This window comes from Phascolarctos cinereus, unplaced genomic scaffold (assembly GCF_003287225.1).
Source record: "Phascolarctos cinereus isolate Bilbo 61053 unplaced genomic scaffold, phaCin_HiC Scaffold_4;HRSCAF=312, whole genome shotgun sequence".
Lineage (NCBI taxonomy): Eukaryota > Metazoa > Chordata > Mammalia > Diprotodontia > Phascolarctidae > Phascolarctos > Phascolarctos cinereus.
This window is the reverse complement of record NW_027555847.1, coordinates 511,476,053-511,500,176: the sequence shown is the minus strand read 5'-3', so window position 1 is coordinate 511,500,176 and position 24,124 is coordinate 511,476,053.

Genomic DNA, 24,124 nt, shown 5'->3' with positions numbered 1-24,124 from the left:
TTAAGAGTTAGAATACTTGGATGTGAGACATTTATTAACTCTGTGACCTTGGTCAAGTAACTCAACCTTTCTGAGCCTCAGGTTTTTTTAATCTATAAAATGAGGTTAATAATACTTTTGCTACCTATTTCATAGGGTTGTTGTGAAGAAAGTGTTTTCTAAACCCTGAAGTGCTATAGAAATTTAAGGTATCATAAGCAACAGCCAGAAGTTCTAAAATGAGCAGCAAAGCAATGAATAGTTTAATTTTTGGCCATTGTAGGAAAAGTAAATGTTACCTAAAAGAAACAACATCCAAATCTGTCTGTAGGTGCTTCTTAGCAACCAGAAATTACTGGAGTCATTAAAAAAAAAAAGAAATGTTTATTAAAACACACTATATGAAGAACATTAAGGAACATTCAAATTTTAGATGATACTGGTTCTTGCCCTCATGTAGCTTACCAGCTTGGCAAGCCAAACCGCCAGACATAAATCTAACCACTTTTGGAATTCCATATTTAAAACAATGAGTATCATAGAAGAGAGGACATGGACAAAAGTTATATAGGACAAAAATAAATGGGTGGGTAAGGATACCTTTGAAGGAAGTATCTACATCAGGGAGATCTTGAATCCCTTCTAGGATTCCCTCTCCCTTGTGAGCTCAGAAGCTGTCACAGGTTTGAGACCTTCTTTGGATCATCCCCCTCCTCCCACTCCAGCTCATGGGTTCCCACCAATATGCTTACTTTTACTAACCAGCCAGAAGACAAATTCATTCAAAGAAAAGATATGTAATCAATCAGAATAGCATATAGAGTATTAACAAATGATTACCTCTCACCCGCGTGTACAAATGGGATGCATTCTTCTACATGTTAGCATACCACCATGGAAAATGGAACACATTCAGAGAATATATATAATTAAGGACCACATCTGGAGGGCGTGCTTATAAGGAACTGACATGTACATAAGGATCATTTGAGTAGGGAAAATGGATAGTCACATACCAAGAAACCATCTGACCGGAGGACACCCATGAGTATGGCAAGAGCAATTCACATTTCTGATGCTGTAGGGCTACAGATTTCCTCTGGTGATGTCTTATTATTGTTTTCTACTACTCTTTGCTAGGTGTTTCATCTCTGCTGTCTGCTCTCCTGGCTGTGTTGTCTCTGTTCTGGGCACATTGTCTCCACTGGGCATTGTGTCTCTGCTCTTTGCTGGGCAAGCAGATAGGCAATAAGCATTTTTTAAGCGTTTACTATATGCTGGGCTCTATGCTAGGGGCTGGGGAGAAAATAAAGCAAAGAGGAACATGTCCCTGCCCTCAAGGGCCTTACATTATTCATGGGGTAAGGCAATCCTCAAAAGTAAGCTGAAAAGTCTATGTAGGACTGGACTAAAGGGGAAGGGTGTTGAAGTCCAGGAAGTCAGAAGCACAGTTGGGATTGGCATCATATTGCCTCTTCTGTGCATCTCTGCTGATCTTGTGATCTTTGCCTGTGCTATATCTCTTCAGTGTTCCCTGCTGACCATTTCTGTTCCTATGTGCTCAGGTACAATGACTAGATCTGCTAAGGTTGAATAACTACAAAGCTTCTCTCTGATGATGTCAGGCTGACAGCTTTTTAGTTATAGCTGAGACTGTAAGCCAGGACACCTAGCGAAGGACAGTCAAATAAAAACCAAGCTGAGTGCACCCAGACTTAGAGTAAATCTAGTCTTTGAATCCCCCATGTCTGGTGTTGAATCAAGGTCCTTTGTTCCATATTATTATTTGACTTGGGTTTAGAAATTCCTTATACCTGCCATTTAATCTCTTTTGGGCATCCGGTATCCCCAAAAACATTTCAAAAGATTCTGCCAAAGGAAGCTCATGGAAGCTGTATGAAGGCTGGGGCTACAAAACCTACTTTGCTGTCCAAATCATCTCCAGATTGGTATACAAACAAATCCAAGCAAACATAAGAACCACCTAAAGAGAAAGATGATTGTATCATTCAGCCCATATTCTTGTCTCTGTGATGTATATCTGTCAACAGTAAAAACAAACAACAACAACAAAACTTTGGTTTTTGAGATGCATTTTATTTTATTTTTGCAAGGCAATTGGGATTAAGTGACTTGCCAGAATCACCCAATTAGTAAGTGTCAAGTGTCTGAGGCCAGATTTGAACTCAGTTCCTCCTGACTCCAGAGCGGGTGCTCTATCCACTGTGTCACCTACCTGCCCCATGATGCAGTTTAGACAGCATGAAACTTTTCTATTGCTTTACACTTGGAAATAATCAAGTATAAAAAAAAGAATAGCATGATCATGAAACATTCAAGACTTTCCTGGATACAAAAAGGAGATGGCACTTATGCAGAGAATGTTTGAAATCAACCCACACACCTACAAATTCTAAGGGATTCACATAGAATCAGATTGTTTTTCTGATTCCTAGCAGGGGAGGAATAAGAGTTTTAAAGGAGCAAAGAAGGAAGTGATAGGTCACTGTAGCTTACTTTCCAGATAGCCAGCCTGGGTGAGGGTGGGGGGTAGAAATTGGATGTTTTAGATGGCATGAGGATTGTGAATTCCTAAGCAAGATGATAGGGAAACTGAGAGGTGGAAAGATGCCAAAGTCAAGTTTCATTTACTTTGAAATTTTATTGAGTGCTACCCTATCATCTCCCTTCTAAAAACCAATGTGGTTGTCATAAGGTTATAGTTATAGAACTGGGAGGGACATTGGAGGTCATTTATTCTAACCCTGTCATTTTACAAATGAGGATGCTGGGGCCCAGAGAAGTTGAATAACTTACTCAAAGTCACATAGGTTATAAAGTTGCAGGTCAGGATTTGAACCTGAGTCCTCTGACTTCAAATTAAGCATTCTTTCCATGTGTCATGGAGCCTCCTTAACTCCTATCAGCTTTCATTTCTCCCCTCTCTAGCTCATCGTGCCTGTAGTAGAGAGTCATATTGTGGGGAGTGGGGAAGGGAAGTAAGAGAGTCAGAGTGAATTGGCTTTTAGAGTGACCCTGGGAGATGCTTCACAAGATGGACTAATACTGTCGAGTTGGAGCAAACAGAAGATGTTTTTTGCCATGTGAAAAGTAGGTTATGGGAGCTGTGTTCAAGGCAAGGGTAAGTCCGTGTTCTTAACTTCTATTACCACAGCATCTGGTTTCTCTTTAATAACAGATTTCATCTCTACTTCATTCCTTGACCTTTAAAAATTAAAGAACGTTACTTTTGAGAGAGACAGAGATGGAGAAAGAGATAGAAAGAGACAGAGCAAAAGAGAGAGAGAGAGAGAGAGAGAGAGAGAGAGAGAGAGAGAGAGAGAGAGAGAGAGAGAGAGATGGGGGAAGAGAGAAAGAGGGAGGGAAAGAGAGACAGAGACAGAGAGAGAAGGTGTATGGGGAATAAATATGGTTTTGAATCTTAGACAACTGATAACTTCCTAAAGTGTGGTGTGACTATGTGTCACTTATGAAAATAATATTTAGAATGGGATTTTTTTTTCTGAGGCTTCTCTTGAGATCAGCTCAAAGTGCTCTGAGATAGGTTTACCTAGTAAGTGTGCTGGAAGGAGAATAAATACTAAACATTGTTTTTGGTTGATGACCCTTTCTGCGATCTGTTTAGCAAAATGCACATGCAGCAGTTCTATGGCAGTTTCCCTCTGGAGAGGGAAAAAGTCATATTTCAGGTCCTATGGTTTATTGCCTCCTCTCATACATACTGTTTTTCATTTAACCCTGCCTCAGTTTCTCCATATGCACATTGAGAGAAGGTAAATTAAACCATGACTCCAGGGATACATTGAGAAATGACTTTTAAAGGTAGTTGGAGCAGAAAAATGCAGAGACCTATTTGGAATGATTGTTCCAGCCAACTGAAAAGACAAAGACTGGCCTGATGGGAAAAAAAAAAGAGAGAGAGAGAAGTCATTATTCATGTACAATGTTTCCTGTGGGTAAACAGAGATCTTCATTGTCCATCTGTCACCTTTCAGGAGTACTGAATTATTCATTAAAAATCAAATATGTCTCCTGAAATCTATCTAATGGTATATTAGACATGAAATAGAGAACAAAGATGCAGCTTTGAAGGAAAGAAATAAACATTTGTTAAAGGCTTACTATATACCAGAGATTTTCTAGTTAGATCCTCATAACAACCCTGAGAGGTAGGTACTATTATTATCCCCATTGTACAGAAGAGGAAACTGAGGCAGACAGGTTAAGTGACTTTCCCAGGACCATATATCTGATGCCAGGCCTAGCATTTTATCTACTCTACCACCCAGCTGTCTCAAAGCTTTGAGCTATGTGGTATAGTGGAAAGATTCTTGGATGTAGAGTCAGAGAACCTTGGTTTAAAAATTAGTTATTCTGTCTTACTTACCAGGCAAGTGACTCACCCAGGACCTCAACTTCTCTGAGGTATGGTTTCCTCATCTATAAAATGAGGATAATAATTTCTGTATCAAGAAGATTAAGGATAATATACCTGAAAACACTTTGTAGATTACACTGAAACTCTCATGATTATTGCCTTGGAAAACATGTCCACCAAGCGGGAATTGTCCTTCTTACTGCCAGAGCAGAAAATGTGAGGCCTGAGAGTTCCTTCAAGGTCATCCCTCCCCCTCCACCCCAAGACACACTTCAAAAATCTCTTGTCCTTTAGTCTGCCAAGGCACCAACTTTCCTTGGCTTTCCACATGGACATTAGAGCCAATACTGCCAGAATAATCTTCCTAATTGTCCATTCTGATTTAAAAAAAAACAACAACTTTCATTCTCCCCCATTTACTGCATAAAAAATAAATTGCTGATATTGTCATTCAAGCTCCTTTCCAATCTGAATCCAAGTTACATTTCCAGTCTTATGTCATATAATTTCCCCTTTGCATATGTTTTCCAACCAAATTAGCATGATCTGTATCCCCTGTCCTCTTATTATGTTCTCCTTTCCCTACATCTTTGTTTATGGCATTGTCCATACCTTGAATGGATCCTTCTTCCCAATCTAACACTTCCCCACCCTCCAATAAACATTTTTCTTTTTATTGAAGCCCTTCCCTTCCTTTAAGGCCTTCCAGGTGCCACTTCCTCCCTGAACACTGTCAAATAAATTTCTCATACAACTTTGCCTGGCTCTCTCCTTTATGCTTATCTCGGGTCTACTTGGAACCAGGACTTAAAATACAGGAATATGAAGATTCTGGGAAGAGATAGAGCATAGCTTGTAAGAGTTTGGTAAGAACCTGCAGTCTTGCAAATCTAATTAAAAGGGGTTTTTTTGAGAGATAAAAGGAAATCATGTTTATTAGTTGAAATTATACTTTTAGACTTACAAGGGGGTCTATCAAACTGCCTTAGGAAAAGCCTTATTCTCTCTCCTTCTCCTTTTTTTTAGGCAATTGGGGTTAAATGACTTGCCCAGGGTCACACAACTAATAAGTGTCGAGAGTTTGATCTAAGGCCGAATTTGAACTCAGGTCCTTCTGACTTCAGGGCTGGTACTCTACCCACTGTACCACCTATCACCTTATTCTCATAGCTTATGTTAAAAGAACATTTGCTTTGACATCGAGCAAAATGGAATATGTAGAGTTTTTAAAGTATTTTATATTGTTTTTTTCTTAATGATGCCCAAATAATTGGTTTTGGTCTTAAATTATTATTATTTCATCGAAAGGGATTTAAGTTGAAAAGGATTAATATTGTATTTTGAAAAGATATATTCACTAAGAAAATTCAGAAACCATAAGGAAGGAAGCTTGATGGATAGCATTTGGATGAAGAACAGTAAAGACAGAAACAAAAACTGTGTTATCATGAGGGTCACAATAACAGAAAAGGCTCTCTTGGTTCTCCTCCTGCCTCTGTGACTACTCCTTCTCAGTATCCTTTGCTGGATCTTCTTTCAGGACACAACCACTAACTATAGGTATCCTCAAGACTCTGTCCTGGTACCTATTCTGTTCTTCTTTTATGTTATCTCACTTGGTGGTCTCATCACCTCCCGTGTTCCCATGTTTAAGAAATATAAGGAATTGAGTCAAATGGATAAGAATAGAGTCATTCCCAAATGAACAAATGGTTTAGGGATAATTATAGGCAGTTATCAAGGATGAAGTTTAGGCTATCTATAGATATTTGAAAAATGCTCCAAAGTACAAATAATTAAAGAAATGTAAATTAAAATAATCCTGAAATTGTACCTCACAGCCATCAGATTGGCAAAGATGAAAAAAAAAAAAAAGAAAATGACAAATATTGGAGGAGCTATGGTACAATGGGCATATTGGGTCCAACAATTCTGAAAAGCAGTGTGGAATTACACACAAAAACTTAGTAATAAGTGCATACTCTTTGACCAAGCTGTATCACTGCTATATCTATACCCTAAAGAGATTTAAAAAAATGAATATCAAAAATACTTATAATTCTTTTTGCATTGATAAAAAAAAAACTAGAAGGAAACTAAGAGGATTTCCATCAACTGCAGAATAGCTGAACTAATTGTGGCATAAAATACAATGGGAAAATATTGTTCTGTAAGAAATGAGAAAAAAGATTATTTCAAAAAGACATGGATAGACTGGTATGAACTGAAGAAGAATAAAGTGAGCATCACTAGAAAAGCAATTTATGCCATAACATCAAAACTATAAAAATGAATAATTTTGAAGACAGAGAAGCTAATGGAGAATGAAATCATCAGAACCAGAACAATCTATATAATGACAACATTTTAAAAACAAGCAGCTTTTGAAAACTGATCAATGCAGTGACCATCCATGATTCTATAGGACTGCTATCCACCTCCTGACAGAGAGGTCATGGATTCCAGGTGCAGAATGAGACATATACTTTTGGAATATTACCAATAAGGGAATTTGTTTTCCTCGATTATGTGTATTTTTATGAAGATTTTGTGTTGTTGTTTTTTTTTCCAGTAGAGTAGGGTGTGGGAAAGAGAGAAAATAGATTTCTGTTAATTAAAAAATAAAATTAAAATTAAAGAAGACAAAATATGCTCCTCAACTCTTGCCAGAAAGAAGACGAACTTAAAATGCAAAGAAAGAAATTTTCAGGCAATGCTGTTCTGGGAATTTGTTTTGTTTAACTGTAATGTTTATGATGATGATTTTCTTTTTCTTTCTTTTTTTTTTTTTTGTTCAGTTGGGGGGGCATCGGTTAGAAATGCATGTAAATATAAATAAATTTATTTTGAAGTGTTAAAAGTATATCACCTCCATGCAGATGATTCTTTGATCTAACTCTATTTTCTCTTCTGACTTCCAGTCTCAAATTCTCAACTGCCTATTGGACATCTCAAACTTCATATCTCACAGACATTTTTTTTCTTTTTAGGCAATTGGGGTTAAGTGACTTGCCCAGGGTCACACAGCTAGTAAGTGTCAAGTATTTGGTCTGAGGCTGAATTTGAACTCAGGTCCTCCTGACTTCAGGACCAGTGCTCTATCTACTGTGCCACCTAGCTGCCCCTCTCGTAGGCCTTTTAAACTCAATATTTCTAAAACAAAGCTCATTATCTTTCCTCCCATCCGCTTTCTCTGCCCAGTTTCTCTGTTCCTGTTTAGGGCACTACCTCTCTTCCAGTTAGCCAGGCTTGCAACCTGTGTGTCATCTTTGACTTCTCTCTTGCACTCACTCTCCCACTCCCCCACCCCTGCCCTGTATTCAGTCTGCTACCAAATCTTGTTGTTCTTTCTTCTCTATTACTTTCATACACATCCCCTTCTCTCCTCTGACACTGCCAGCACTCTGGTGCAGGCCCTCATTACGTCATGCCTGGACTATTGCAATAACTTGTTGATTGGTTTTCTTGCTTCAAGGTTCTCCTTATTCCGGTCCATCCTCCACTCAGCTGTCAAAGCATCATTCCCCTTACTTAATAAACTCCAATCAAACTTGTTGCCTCTAGGATAAAATAAAAAACACTCTGTTTGGCTTTTAAACCCCTTCATTGCCAGGCCCTTTCCTACCTTTTCAGTCTCATGGTTTATTCTTCTACACTCCAGTGACACCGATCTACTTCTCTTCTTTGCCCACAGCATTCCATCTTACAACTCGGTGCCTTCTCACTGTCTGTTTCCCATTACCTGGAATGCTCTCCCTCTTTTCCTCTGCCTCCTTCAAGTCTCAGCTCATATCACAGCTTCTGTGAGAGGCCCTTACTGGTCCCTCCCCACTAATGGTGCCTTCCCTTTGAGATTGCTTTCTATTTATACTGTGAATATCTTGTACATATGTATTAGTTTGCATGTCGTCTCCCCTGTTAGAATAAGAGATCCTTAAGGGTAGAGACAATGATGTTTGCCTTTCTTTGTATTCCTAGCACTTAATGCAGTGCATGACTTAGGAATAAGTACTTAATAAATGCTTGTTGACAGGCTGACTGAGACAGAAAGAGGAAATGCATGAAGTATTCAGTAAATATATCACAAGATTGGCATGGGGACATGACATGGTGATGGAGGTTGGGTATTTTCAATGATTTGTGCCTCTGCTGGAACTTTCTCTCTGCCAAAATCAGAGCAGTTAATCATTTCTTGACTTGCTTTAATAATAATTTCATCCTTCAAAGTATGGAGGAATCAACAAAGGGAATGTCAATTCTGAATCTGAGGCTCACCAGCAAAGAGAAACATGTTGAGTTGGAAATGATAGGCGTGTTAAGGGTGTTGTGTTTGCTCCATTTTGGAATCTGTGATAAAGAAAAAGAAATCCAGGCAGCCTGACATGTGCCATAGGTTTGGAGAGAGATTTGAAAGGGTAAGTAGAGATTCCATGATTTCCAAAGCAAATCAGCCCAGGAAGGACCAGAAGCTTTTAAGAATGAAATTCTGAAGACACAAAGATAAAAACTCCCCATGAAGAAGAAAGGATGGAGTTCTCTAATGAGACCACTGTAGATTCACAGAAAACTCATTGACCAATTTAAATTTTAAGAAGACATGCACAGAAAATGATAGTAAGGGCAGTTAACAGAGGATGAATATGAAACTTGGCACAGTCCTCTAAGAAGAGTGTCAGGAGTGTGCTCAAGCTCGGAATGAGCTGACCTTGGCAGAAGGAGCTAAGGATTTTTTTTAAAGCTATATTGGGAAAAAGAGGAAGATCAAAGACAGGATAGGATTGCTGGTCAGGGTGGAGAGGATAATAATAGAGGACAATGAAGAAGAAGTGAAACAGTTCAACTCTATTTTGCTTCTGTCTTCTTTGGCCAGGAGGTTGATCTTTAGACTAGAAAGAACAGAATAAAAATGGCTAATGACTAGTTCATAGGATCACATATTAAGAGCAGGAAGGAATCTCATGGGTCATCTCGTCCAACCCCTTCATTTTACACCTGGAAAAAACCAAGGCAAAGAGAGTTGAAGTGACCTGCTCAAGGTCACTAAGTGGCAGAGTCTGGGTTTAAATTGAAATGCTGTGACTCCAAATCCAGTGCTTGTTACACTGTGTTCTTCTTGATGGTCAAGGTAATGAGAGAGAGAGAGTTGTTGAAAGATTATGAAGGAGATCCTTCCAGGCCATGTGACCATAAAGAACTAGACATTTTCTCCACTCCTCACTAACACTCAAAAACTCTCCCAAAAGAGGACTTTTACACCAGAAGTAAAGCAGTTACAACTGAACCCACAAGACAAGAAAGAAGATGCCAATAAGATGTCAATCTTAGGATTGTTATATAGTGGAGATCACTTAAAACGGTGAAATCTCTAATCCATAACTCTCTTACTCAGTTCCACCACCAGCCTCCACACTCCAGCTGGGCACACTAACCTGCCCATAGTCTTGTGCTTTGAGACCACCTCAGGGGTTTCGCTCCTGTTGCAGAGACTTCTGATACTATACACACACACAGATACAGATATAATACAGATAAAGATAGATAGACAGACAGACACAGATTGATTGATTCTGTAGTGGGAGATCAGAAACTCAACAAATAAACTTTCAAAATAGGCGAAAAAAGGGATACTTGACAATTAGAGGAGAAATAAATTTGAAATAAAAAAGACTAACAAAATTGTAAACCTTTAGCTCACTTGATTAAAAAAAAAGAGCATGTAAAATCATATCAACACAATAGCAACAGTTAAAAAAGGGTAAAATTTCAATAAAAGAAGAAATGAAAAGAATTATCAGAACCTACATAGTTATATGACAAAAAAGTGAAAAAATACAAAAGAAATAGAAATTTTCCTTTAAAAGTATAAAAACGCCCACAATAACAGAATACCACATGGAGATCTTAAATAATCTAATGTCAGAAATAAAAATAGAACTAGTTACAAAAGAATGATTAAAGGGGGGAAAAAGCTCGTGTTCCTGATAGACTTACAGGATAATTCTACTAAATCTTTAAAGAACAATTAATATCACTACAACACAAATTATCCTGAAAATTGACAAATAAACCACTCTACCAAACTCCTTGTATGATAAAAATATAATCCTAGTAATTAAACCAGAGACAGATAAAGCACAGAAGGAAGACTATAGAGCAATAACATTAATGAATATGAAATTAAAATTTTTAATAAAATCCTGTTAAAGATCCAAGAAGCTTTTAATTATAACCAAATAGTATTTATACCAGGGATACAAGGATAGTTCACAATTAGGAAAGCAATCAACTTTATCATATTAAAAACAAAAACATCCCAAACCACATTATCTCTATAGATGAGTAAAAAGCCTTTTATGGTATACAACACTCATTTATGCTAAAAACCCTAATAATCACAGGCATAGAGGGATTTTTTTAAAAATCATAAAAACATGTATTTGATAATAAAAGCAAGCATCTTATGCAGTGGAGATATAGTAGAAGCTTTCACAATAAATAAAGGAGTAAAACAAAGAGGCCCGCTCTCACTATTATTTGATCTAATTGTAGAAGTGCTAGCTAAAGCAATATTACTGAAGAGAAAAATTAAAGGCATGGAGATAGGCAGAGATGAGACAAACCTATGCCTGTTTGCTATTGACATAATGTTTTACTTAGGGAATCATAGAAACTTGGCAAAGAAACTAATAAAGACAATAGCTTCAACAAAGTTGTAGGCTACAAAATAAATCCACAAAATTCAACAGCTTTTTATATAATGATGATAATAAAATCCATGAGACAAAATAAGAATAGGAAATCTCATTCAAAATAACTATTAAAAGCACAAAAATTTGGAAGTCAGTTCACCACAGCACAGCTCACAAGCATACACACACACACATACACACACAGAAACATATATTCAGTTTCAAAATTCTCCTTAAAAAATATAATGACCAACTTAAGTCACCAGAGGAATAGCCAATGCTCATAGTGAAGCTAAGCCACTATAATATAAATGGAAATACCACCAAAGTTAAGTTACATTTTGTTTACTATAATAAACTGCCAAAGAGATACTGTACAGAGATAGATAAAATAACAAAATTAATTTGGATATAAAAAAGATCCAAAATATAAGAGAAACAATAAAAAAGGGGGGATAAAGGAAAAATAACATTTCCATATCTCAAAGCAATCATCCAAGCATTTGTTATTGGTTAAAAAATTGGAAAGTAAATCAATGAACAGACCAATACAAAGGAGAATCAGAAACAAGGAAACTCAATAACCCATTGTTCCATGAACCTGAAAACATAAATCACCTAGGAAAGAATTCCCTATTTGATATGAACTACTGGGAAACTAGAAAGCAGTCTGGCAGGAATTAAGTTGAGATCAACACAGTTATACCATCATCTATAATACAGTCTAAATGTATACTTGACCTAAAACTAAAGATCATGACATTAAAAAAAAATTAGAAGAGAAGCAGAGCATATTCTTTGCACAGCAATGGGAAGGAGATGTGTTCTTTACCAAACAAAGGCTAGAGAAATTGCAAAAAACAAAAAATAAATAATAATTTCAATCACATGAAATTGAAATACCACTGCACAATCAAATTTAACCAGAAAGAATAAGAAGGGAAGAAGTGAAAAAAAAAATTTGTGTCTCCTTTGTCATCTCTGCCTCCTGGTTTCCTTAGCTTCCTTTAAGTCTTTCCCAGATTTCCTTAATCTTAATACCTTCTGAGACTACCTCCAATTTAGTCTATACGTACGAAGCTTGTACATAATTGTTTCCATATTGTCTCTCCCATTAGACCATAAGCTCCTTGACAGCAGAAACTGTTAATTTGCTTCTCTTTGTATCTCCAGTGCTTAGCATAGTGCCTGGAACTTAATGGCTCAAATATCTCTAACAAAGGATTGATATTGAAGATATCTAGACAACAGAAATATTTAATACCACAAGCCAATCCCCAATGGACAAGTGGCCAAATAATATAAACAAATAGTTCTCAAAATAATTATAAACTATTAACTATATGAAAGAATGTTCTAAATCATTAATCATAAGATGAATGAAAATCTAAATAAACCTGAGATTTCTTCCTCATACCTAGCTAATAGGCAAAGATGACAATAATTGGAATGGTCAGTTTTGTTGGGGTTGTGAAAATAAAAACATAGGAATACATTGTTGGTGAAGCTGTAAATTAGAATATCCATTCTGGAAAGCAATTTGGAATTATGCAAATAAAATGGCTGAAATGTCCATACCCTCTGAGTCAGAGATTCCGCTGCTGGGCATATATCTCAAGGAACTCACTGAGAAAAAGAAAGAGTCTATGTACAGAAATATATTTATAACAGCATTTTTGCTATAGCCAAGTCAAGAATTAACCAAAGGAGATGCCCTGGTCCACAGGGTCATGAAGAGTTGGATATGACTGAACAACTGAACAACAGATACAGAAGTGGAGCTCAGGGTTGGGACCAGGGTTGGATATATAGATGGGGAAGTCATCAATATATATATATATATATATATATATGTGTGTGTGTGCGTGTGTGTGTGTGTGTGTGTGTATGTATATATATGTATATATGTATATATGTATGTATGTATATATATACACACATGTATATATCTATATATCTGTATCTATATCTATATCTATATCTATATCTATATCTATATCTATATCTATATCTATATCTATATCTATATCTATATCTATATCTATATCTAATGCCTAAATCCGTGGGACCTGATGAGATCATCAAGAAAGAATATAGAGTAAGAGAAGAGGATAGGACCTTGAGGTACACCCACAGTTCTTTTGCTTCAGAGGGAGGACAAGTTGAAGTTTCAAAGACATAAATAGAGGTTTGATACAAGGAAAAACTTCCTCACAACTAGAGCAATTCAAAAAGTGGAATGGACTACCTTGGGAGATGGTGGTTCCTCTTCACTTGAGGTCTTTGAGCAAAAGCTTCATAACTACTTGACAGGCATGTTGAAGAGGGGATTTTTCTTTAGATAGGATTTGGATGAAAAAGCATCTGAGGCTTCTTTCAGTTCCTAAGATTCTTTGTTGTCTTTATGTAATTACTATTTGTGTATGTGTCTTCCTCTTTTCCATTATATCATAAGAGCCCAGAGAGTGCACCTATATTCAATTTATCTGTGTATCTTTGGAGCTTATAATAAGAATATATGGCACTCAGATAGTACTCTAAGATTTAAAAAGTGTTTTACTTATATTATCTCAATTGATCTTCACAATCCTTGGAGATAGTCAATGCAGGTATCATCACCCCCATTTTACAGACAAGAAAACTCTGGCTCAGTGAGGTTTAGTGACGTGGTCCCACAGTAGCAAGTTGGAGACAAAATTTGAACACAGGTCTTGCCTGACTTCTAGTCCAGTGCTCTTTCCAATATGCCACATTGCCTCTCTAGCCCAGTGCTTTGCAAGGTCATTAATAATTCAAAGATCCATTTTTTCCTTGGTTTGAGTATTTTCTCTACCAATGTGGACCATGATTCCTCTCTGACTTAGTAGGTGATCTTCAAGTATTTCTATGGCCCAGTTGAGTTCTGAGGAAAATGTCTTTGAAATGTGAATAGAAACATGAGTTAGGGTGATATCATCCTATGAGAACAGTGTTGGGAGTACGAAAGTGCAGAAAGAGTAGAAGCTGGAGGTGAATGCTAAGGGAACAAAAATAGTTTTCTTTTTTTAATTTCTACATTATGTTAAAACAAGAGTAAGATATAAAAAAGTGGAAGGACAAGTCCATTTCTCAGAGTAAGTGGTCCAATGACAGTAGAAGACAGTAATAATAATAGCTAGTGTTTATGCGGTGCCTTACCATGTGCCAGGTACTGTGCTAAGACCATCGTTAAAATGTATAAACAGTACTAGGGAGCAGCCCTTTAATCATATCCCAAGGACACAGGTGAGTTTGATTAGCCAGTTGATATCTTGAATAGGGGATGATAGCTCCAGTGCTGATAACTTTCCATGCCAAAGAGATGGAGGAGGAAATTAAAAACAGTGGAAGTGGGGAAATCCAAGTTCACCTAAATTTTGTTCAGGACCAGCCTTCATTTTAGAATCTAAGACTCCTAAATCATGTTAATCATTTCATCCCTCAGACCTACAGGAATTAGATTTCATTTCCTTCAAACAACCCAAAATTTCCAAAGGTTTGGATCATAGGTTTTTGTTTTTTTCTTTTTTTTAAAAAATTTATTTATTTTAAGTTTTTAAAAATGTTGAGCTCCTTTAAGCCCCTCCCTCACACATTGAGAAGGCAAACAATATGATACCCCTTGTACACGTGAAGTCAGAGCATAGGTTTTATATTTAAGATAATAATGAATATAACCAGTTATTTCAAAAGAGGCATAGGGTGCTGGTCAAAGAGGAGGGTATTTCATTCTCTAAAAGTCCCTTTTTGTCTTCCACAGTTCATCCTTTCTCAATGATGGATTTTGTCTCATTTAACAAATGTTATACAAAAGTAGAAAGTTTAGGAATTGATTTCCAAATACATCCCTTTCTATGTATTTATCTAGAGATTTAGATAACCCCACAGTTTCAGACAGCTCACACAACGCATCATCTGCAATCTTTCTTCTTGAATATCTATCTCAGCACCCCGTTCAGTGTTCTCTGTCATGGCTTTTGGCCACAGCAGCTTTTTAATCTACTAGTATCATGCCTTTCAAATCATATTCCACATATTCTTTGTGATTCCTTCCTCCTCCCCACTCCTCTTATAAAAGTATGGGGAGAGAAAAGGGGAAAGGAAGGTTCTTGTACCTATCTGTCTTGTATCTATCTGTCACAATGACTGAGGAAGGTATCTAATCAATCTGATGATCTTACAGGGTTGGGAAGCATTTGGTTGGGACATTTGATCTGTGCTTCCCTTTGAAGGGTAAGAATATTTCCTTTTGTTCCTATAAAGTTTCATAATAGGGGATGGTCTCAAGATGTCATGAGACTCTTTGAGTAGGACCCTGCCTTTTGTGCTAACCTATAAAAGAGAGATTATATATCATACCAATCTTTTTTCCCTTCCTTTTTTTCCCAGAGACACCTTGAGTTGTTCATAGCAGCCTTGGAACAGAAGTACATGGAAACTACCCGAGGACTTCAGTCCACTCAGATGGACTAAAAGGAATTGATGTTGAGTTCCTGACCCAAGTCTTTGATGGTCAGAGTCATAACTTCTCAAACATATGACAGTCATGAAGAATGGAACCATGTAACCAAGTGGAAGCAGTTCCTGAGCGTTGCCACTTCAGTAGCTCCAAGTTTGACAGTCCTGAACCTGTCCCTTTAGTCAGAGGAGGGAGATTTCCTGGGCCACATGATCCCAGAATCTTGCCTTTTAGCCAGAGAAAAGGGGATTTCTCAAGTAGTTCCAGTCTTAGAGTTTGTTTTATTACTAACAAGAAAGTTTTAGAGTTCAGGAAAGGGGGATTCCTGCAAGGCATATGCCTCTTAGCTGGAAATGAGGATCATGCATTCTGCCTCTGATTCCTGGGAGAAACAGCTACAAAGGGCTAAAGACATGATATGAAGGAGTGAGATAACTGAACTTTGTACTCCAGAACAAAGTTCTGTATTCCAGTACAAACTCATCACTATGAGTTATTTGGATGGTGAGGATGAGTAGCCTAAGACTCTCTTGGAAATTCCTTTCTAAGCCCCACTTCCTTAAGGGAAGGGTTTCCCTTCCAGAGGAGTCCAAAAGGCTTCTGGGAGTAAAAATAGGACTCACTAGAATGTACGTGTCTTGCCTGTCTTCTTGTTGTTGTTCAAGCCACGTCCAACTCTTCATAACCCCACTGGGGATTTTCTTGGCAAAGATAATGGAGTGATTTGCCATTTCCTTCTCCAGATTACTTTACAGATGAGGAAACTGAGGCAAAAGGGGTTAAGTGACTTGTCCAGGCTCACTCTGCTAGTAAGTGTCTGAGGCAGGATTTGAACTCATAAAGATAAGTCTTCCTGTGCTGATAGAACCCAGTGCTCTATCCACTGCACCATCTAGCTGCCCATTGCCTATCCAGCAACTCTCATTTTCTTTCCTTTCTGAGGGAAGTCCAGACCTCAAGTGGGGCTACAGAATCCTGGGGGAAATTATAATTCATCAGATAGGGAGGCAAGTTATGGCTATGTTTGTGGACTATCATGAACACTTGATGTGTTTTCTATATTGTTGACGGTCTCCTCTGAGTCTTTTTATGTATTTTGCATATTCTGTGGAGTTGGATAAAGGCTGTCCTTTTCCTAATATTTGTATTGGACACTTGCATGAGATTGGGAGACCCTTTTACTTACAGCAGCAAATGCTCAGAGATAGGTTGTATTCAGTAATTCTTCCAGAATAAACTTGCGAGAAAATGAGCTAGAGAAAGAGTGGTTTTGGAGGAATAGTCCTGAAGAACGTACTCTGTTTATATATGCCCAGAGCGTGGAGTACTGAACCACCAGTTATAATTTTTTTTGTTCTAATTTTTAGAACATCTACCTCAGGTTTTTCTGATCTCATCCTTAAGCTGGAAGTACTTTTGATTTCACTATGGGATTCCTTGAGGGTAGGGCTTGTATCTTTGGACCTCCCTTAATACATAGCATGGTGTCTTGCAAACCACAGTTGCTCAACAAATCTCTACCCAGTATACAGATGGATGAATGAGCTCCCTAGAAATCTTATGAAGAGCAAAAGCTTGGGGAGGGGGTTATAGCATGGAGAAAAAGATTAAAAAGGAGAGATATTAGCAAAAAAGTAACCAAGAATGCAGTAAGACCTTAAATACACATGATTAGATGAGAAATTCCCACTATGTTCCCCAGAGTATTGCAAGTTTCCTAATGATCTTGAGGAAGGAGTAAACAGCACATTAATGGGAATACTAAATTAAAAGGTATCACAGACACCTATAAGGATGGATAAATTCCACTAAAGGATTTTCTGGCTGAAGAAGATAGATATGAAAAGAAAATTCCACTAGATTGGCAAAAGTCCTAACTCCTCCTGGGGAAAGGCTCATAGAAACAAGGTAATTAACCAGAGGGAAACCTGAAAAGCAGCACTGCCAGAAGAGACCAGAAGGGAGAGGGAGCAAGAAATGAGACACGAGTTTATAGGTCAGTATTAGTTTAGGTTGCAAATGCAGAAGCTGTGGCTCATAAAGAGAGATGCTTAGTTTGAATAATCTCGCAGGCAGAAGTAGCAAGGCAGCAACCATTGGAATATAATAAACCTAAGTGCAATCAATGCCTTCCCAGTGCATTCTGGCTGTGATTATGCCATGAACTTGAAGGAACTCATATGTATGATAATAAGAAAGTTAGAATACTAGGTGATCTTTTGCATATTAAAATTTTTATAACTATATTTCTGTAACCTCAAATGTGCCCTGTCACAGGCTCATAGAGTCTGACTAGCAGAAACTTCAGTAACCTATCTAATTTCTTCCATTGGAGGATAGGTGATCTAACTTACCCTCTGGACCTCAGATTCCTAAACTACAAATTCATTTCAGGAAACATATGCTAAGTGACTACATTTATTACGGGCAAGGCCCTATGTTAGATTCTATAGATTCAAAGATGGTGGGATTTGACCCATAGATAAGTACCAAATAATTTTAGGAAGTACAAAATAATTTTTATTCTATCATAAATAATATTCCCATCATAAATACAAATTATGAACAAATGAGTTATACTACATAATAATATAACACATATTTATAATATTAAATTATGAATAAATAAGAATTATAGATATTTATATTATATATTTCATTATATAAGTACAAAATATTGTTTTATATTTATATTATAATAAAATTATAAATAAATAAGTTATACTATATAATTCTATAATCAATGGTATAATGTATATTATCAAATTATGAACAAATATAAACTGTATATAATATTTATATTATGTATTATATAAATACAAAATAATTTTAGGAAGAGAGACTTGCAATTACTTTCTTTTGAGGGGGAGGTGGTAAATGTCATGAAAGGCTTTGCATAGGAGCAGAGACATAACTAGGAATTTATAGACCCAGGGAAAGGGGGAGAGGAAAGCAGAGGTAAGATAAGAAGCTTTTCTGGGATATAGCTTGTAGGGGGAAGCATTATTTGCTGAGATATTATGAGGTTTCTGAAGGGTTATTGAAGTAATGGCTCCTGTTAGAGAAATGTGGCGGAAGAGATTCTAGGGTATGGAGATAAAGCCACTGTGGGCAAGAGAATGTAAGCTCTGAGATAGAGCTTTAAGTGCCTTCTAAATTTTGGTGCCCTGGCCAGAGTTCCAGTTATCCTATCCTACTCTGTGTAGAAGGCAAGGTTCTATGCCAGGCACAGGTGATATAAATAGAAGCAAACTAGATAGTTCCTCACCTTAGGAAGCTTACATTCTAGTGGAGGAAGACAGCACATATAGGTAAGAAGAAAAGGAGGATAGGGCACTCACACTGGGGCAAGGTGACAGGCAAGGAGGAGGAGGAGGAGTTCTGAGAGAAAACCCAGGTGTGAGTGAGTTCATTCTAGGAATAGGGAACAAATGGCCTGGGCAAAAGAAGACTGAAGCTTAAGTTCAGACATTAGTGGACTAATTTGGCTGCAGCATAGAGTGAATGGAAGGAATTAATGTGAAACAAGCTGGAAAGGTAAGTAGGAATCATATTGTGGAAGGCCTTGAATGCCAGGCTAAGAAGTTTGTGTTTTATCCAAGGAACAATAAGGGACTATTGAAACTTTTTAATGGAGTGCCATGGTCAAACATATAGTAAGGATATGAATTTGGAAACTTCATGGTGATAAACTATGAAGCAGAAATATTAGAACCAGAGAGAACAATTAGGAGGCTGTAGCAATAGGTCACATGAGGGCACAAGTGGTGATAAGGACCTGAACTAAGTAAATACTGCTATAAGTAGACAGAAGGAGATAGATGCAAGATATGCTGATTTGGTGAAGACACGGTCTAGGGGGAGGAAAGGGAGTCACCTCCCTGGAGCTGCCCCTCTCTCCCTGCAGACAGTGTGACACAGGTGACCTCTCAAGATCTCAACATAACATCTCAATTCTCTGCTCATACCCATTTAATTAGGACAGGAAAAAAAAAACTTGGAAGGCATTTGTTACACTCATAAAGCCATATGGAGCTTTATGTCTTTAAGGTTTTAGAAATGATTTCAGTTGCCAAGCCATGGCACAATCACAGGCTCCCTGTCAAATCCACCCACAAGCTTGGCAGGGCACTGGACTCGAGCTTCTGATAGGCAAGGCCATCCCTGCAGATGCTGCTGTTACTGAAGAATGCTCTGGGAGCCTAGGATAAAACCTGTCTTTCAGTTCTCAAATTAGTCAAATGGGGTCTGAGATACATACACAAGTGAATATGATCTTAAAACAACCGTTCCAATTGCCTTTTTTCCCCTGCGCTTCCTCCCCTGGATGCTGGATTTCCAATCTCAATCATACATGCATTTATCTCTATAAATGAGGAAAATCATCTCTTTTGAGAAAAAAGATCTCCTGGAGCTATACACTGATTGGCATCACATTTCCATTAAGTCTAATTTTTATCAGGGCATTAATACTGATCTCATCAAAAGCCTGAGGGTATCAGTGATTCTGAGGCCCTTGGAGGAAAATCAGAGAGTTTGGCTCAACTTTTTAAAAATGTGAACACTTTAAACTGGTAGGAGATTTGCCTTAAGTGTCTAGTGGTTTTCCTTTAACCCATTTCCTAGCCAAATACAGATCTTCAGTGGAAGTGGTTGTGAAATATTTTAAAAATCAAAATCAGTGGTTTGAACATCGATTTATCGCCTTTCTACATGGGTAAAGGACAGCACACTATTTCTCACTATGTGGAATGTCTACTTGACCAAGTGTCCCTACTACATCTGGAGAAAGGATCCTCATAACTTGTCTTTGCCTCTTTAAGAAAGTGTTGCTGTCTTGCATACTGGGAAAGAAGGAATTGGGACATGTTTTTGTTAGAATGGCACCTTTCTTTGTCCTTAGATTTTTCAATCACTGGACTTTATAGAAATTCAATTTATAAGCAATGAGAAACATTAGGTTTCTTTTCTTCCCTTCGAGAGCAGTTTAAAGAAATACAGCCCTTCCCATGTCCACATTCACAGGAGCAGAGATTGAGAGTTGAAGTGGGCCTCAAAGTCGACCCCCCAGCCCATTTTGCAGATGAGGAAATTTAGAGCCAGGAAGGTTGATTAACTTGCCCAGGGAACACAACTATTAAGTATCTATGACAAGATTTGAAAGAAGGTTCTCCACACTACCATGCTGTTTCTCAAAATATTGTGAGATTTAAGATGCCCTTTGTTTCCTTGCCAAGATCAAAATGATTTCTGACAAAAAAGGAAAGCATTTAGGTCTTATTTATTGATTTATCAATGTGTTAATGTGTGAATGATGAGGTGGGAAAGGCAGTTTGTGATTCATTGGCACGACATATTTATAGAAAGACATAGAGTCTTGGAATTGAAAGGGCCCTCAAAGGTAATCTAGTTTGTCCCTTTAATGAAAAAATAAATGCCCTTTATGACATCTCTGACATAAGACATCTACTATCTGCTTGAACACTTCCAGGGAAAGGGAGCTCACTACCTCAAAAGGTTACAGCAAAGACCAGCATAAAGAACAGAAATAGCAAAACATACTACCAATGGATCATTTTGAGATCTAGCTAACATTCTTTAAGTAGATTTTTATTCATATATTTTGTTTTTATATCATCAGGGTTTCCCCTTATATCTTTCTCCTTCCCTCCTGGAGAGCTATCCCTTAAAACAATTTTTTTTTCTAAATAAGAAAAAGAGGAAGAAAAAAATTAAGTCAGACTGATCAACACATTGAAAAAGGTCTATTGTTATATGAAAATTTCATACTCGTGGACCCCAACCACTGCAAAAAATGGAGGAAGAGGAAAGTATCTTATTGTATCTTTTCTTTGGGGCCAAGTTTGACCTTTATAATTTCATAATAATGGCAGCTAGGTAGCACATTGAATACAATACTGGCCCTAGGGTCAGGAGGACCTGAGTTCAAATCCAGTCTCAAACCAGACACTTGACACTTACTAGCTGTGTGACCCTGGGCAAGTCACTTAACCCCAACTGCCTCACAAAAAGAAAGAAAGAAAGAAAGAAAGAAAGAAAGAAAGAAAGAAAGAAAGAAAGAAAGAAAGAAAGAAAGAAAAAGAAAAAAAGGATAATTTCAAAATATTAAATTTTGGCTGTTTTGTTGTTCTTTCCAGTTTCCAAGTTGTGATAATTATGTATATTTGTTGTTCTGCTTACTTCTTATGAATCAATTCATGTAAGTCTCCCTGTGCTTCTCTGCATTCATCATGTCCATCTTTTCTTACAGCACAGTGATATCCCCTTATATGCACATGCCTCTGTAGCCATTCCCCAAACAACAGGCTAGCTGACACGAAAACACACACACACACACACACACACACACACACACACACACACACACACACACACACACACACCAGGAGGAGCTTGAGATGAAAATCCATCACTATGCAGAGGGAAACCTTCTATTCTTACTGAAAAGCCTTGGGTAGGCCACCTTGGGAATGTTAGCCACACTAATGGCAGGATCCGCCTCCATACTATATTCCTTCAATATCTGAGTCCATCTGAGCCCTCCATAGCAAGTACTACGTCCAAGGGTGCTGCTGAGAAACATCCAGTGGACTGGATGACAGACTGCCTAACAATCCACATGGGAGAATTGTTTTAGGGGCATCCCAGCAATATAGGCACGGGACTGAAATTGTTGTTGTTGTTGTTGTTATTGTTCAGTTGTTTTCAGTCATGTCTGACTCTTTGTGACCCCATTTTGGGGTTTACTGGAGTGGTTTGCCATTTCCTTCTCCGGCTCATTTTACAGATGAGAAAACTGAGGCAAACTGGGTTACGTGACTTGTCCAGGGTCACACAGCTAGTGCCTGAGGTGGATTTGAACTCAGGAAGATGTCTTTCTGACTTCAGGCTCAGCACTTTATCCATTGCACCACCTAACTGCTTGAACCCATGTCAATTCCCCACTGCTTCAGGAGGATGGAAAGGACCTTCATCCTCTGCAGGCTGGGGATTCTTGCAGGGCCTCCTTAGGGGCTTCAAGAAGACTCAAAAAATATTTTTTTCCTGTCAATCATAGATAATCCATGCTTTGTAGCTGCCATATAGCTACCTAGACAAAGCAAAGGAAAAAATAGGGGAATGACCTAGTGAACTTGACCTCTGTAAATAACTGGATAATTCAGTCTTCTTCCCTACCTCTCTTCCCCACCAAAATAAGAAGAGAAACAAAGTCTATTTAAGGATTAATTTCCAAACTAGCTATCTCTACTTGCCAAATTTATTAAATAACTGCTAGCTGTCCACTAAACTTTGTATTGTCTTAAAAAATGATTTTTTCCTAAGATAAGAAACATCATAAACCTTCTGCATCATTATATGTAATATACATTTTAACATATAATCTCCTTTTAATTTTATTTTTAAAATATTTTATTTATTTTTATATATTTATATATAAATGATATTTTAAATTAATTTTTTGATTAATTAATTAATTTTAATATAATCTCTTTTACACACATAGGCACATATGTACATACAACCAGTTATATAGATATATATGCCCATAGATACATGCACATGCACACACATATGTCATAAAGCCCAGAAACCAAAAACAATGGAGCAAATGGTATCCACAGCTCTCCGACTGAGCTCATCTTGATTAACCAATCTAATTTCTTATATCTCTCTAATCAGGATGCTCCATGCATGTCTGGTCAGTCTCCTTGCCGTTCCTCTCATGACTCATACTAATCTAGTTATGGAGCTTCTATTTTAAGGGAGATAGGATTCATACACATTAATTATAATACAAAATAATACACAATAAGGACATAAAAGAAGTATGAAGTATTGTATAAGTTCCAAAAGAACAAAGGTCACACTACCAATGGGGTTGGGGAGTAGGAAATGAGGCTTCCCAGAGGAGGTAGCACATGGATTCAGTTTTAAAGAAGTCAGGAGAGCTAGACCAGGGTAGGGAATCTGTGGGCTTAAGGCCACATGTGGCCTTCTAGGTCCTTAAGTGTGGCCTTTTGGACCAAATTTGGATTCATTGCAAGTTTGCACTTAAGGACCTAGAAGGCCACATGTGGCCTTAAAGCCGCAGATTCCCCACCCCTCAGCTAGACTTTGATTCCAGATGTGCTATTCACTATTTGTGTAACTTGGACAAGCTACTTGACCTCCCTGGCCTCTCTTTCTTCAAAATGAGGGGATTCGACAAGATGGACTTGAAGGTTCCTTTAATTTCTAATAGTCTGTGATTTTGTGGGCAGGTAAGAAATTCAATAGGTGTTTGTGTGTGTGTGTGTGTGTGTGAGAGTGTGAAAAAAGAGGGAGTTCCCCAATTAATAAATCATCAAAGGATATGAACAGGCAGTTCTCAGATGAAGAAATTAAAGCCATCTATAGTCATATGAAAAAATGCTCTAAATCACTATTGATTAGAGAAATGAAAATCAAAACAACTCTGAGGTACCACATCACACCTATCAGATTGACCAACATGACAAAATAGGAAAATGATAAATGTTGGAGAAGATGTGGGAAAATTGGAACACTAATGCATTGTTG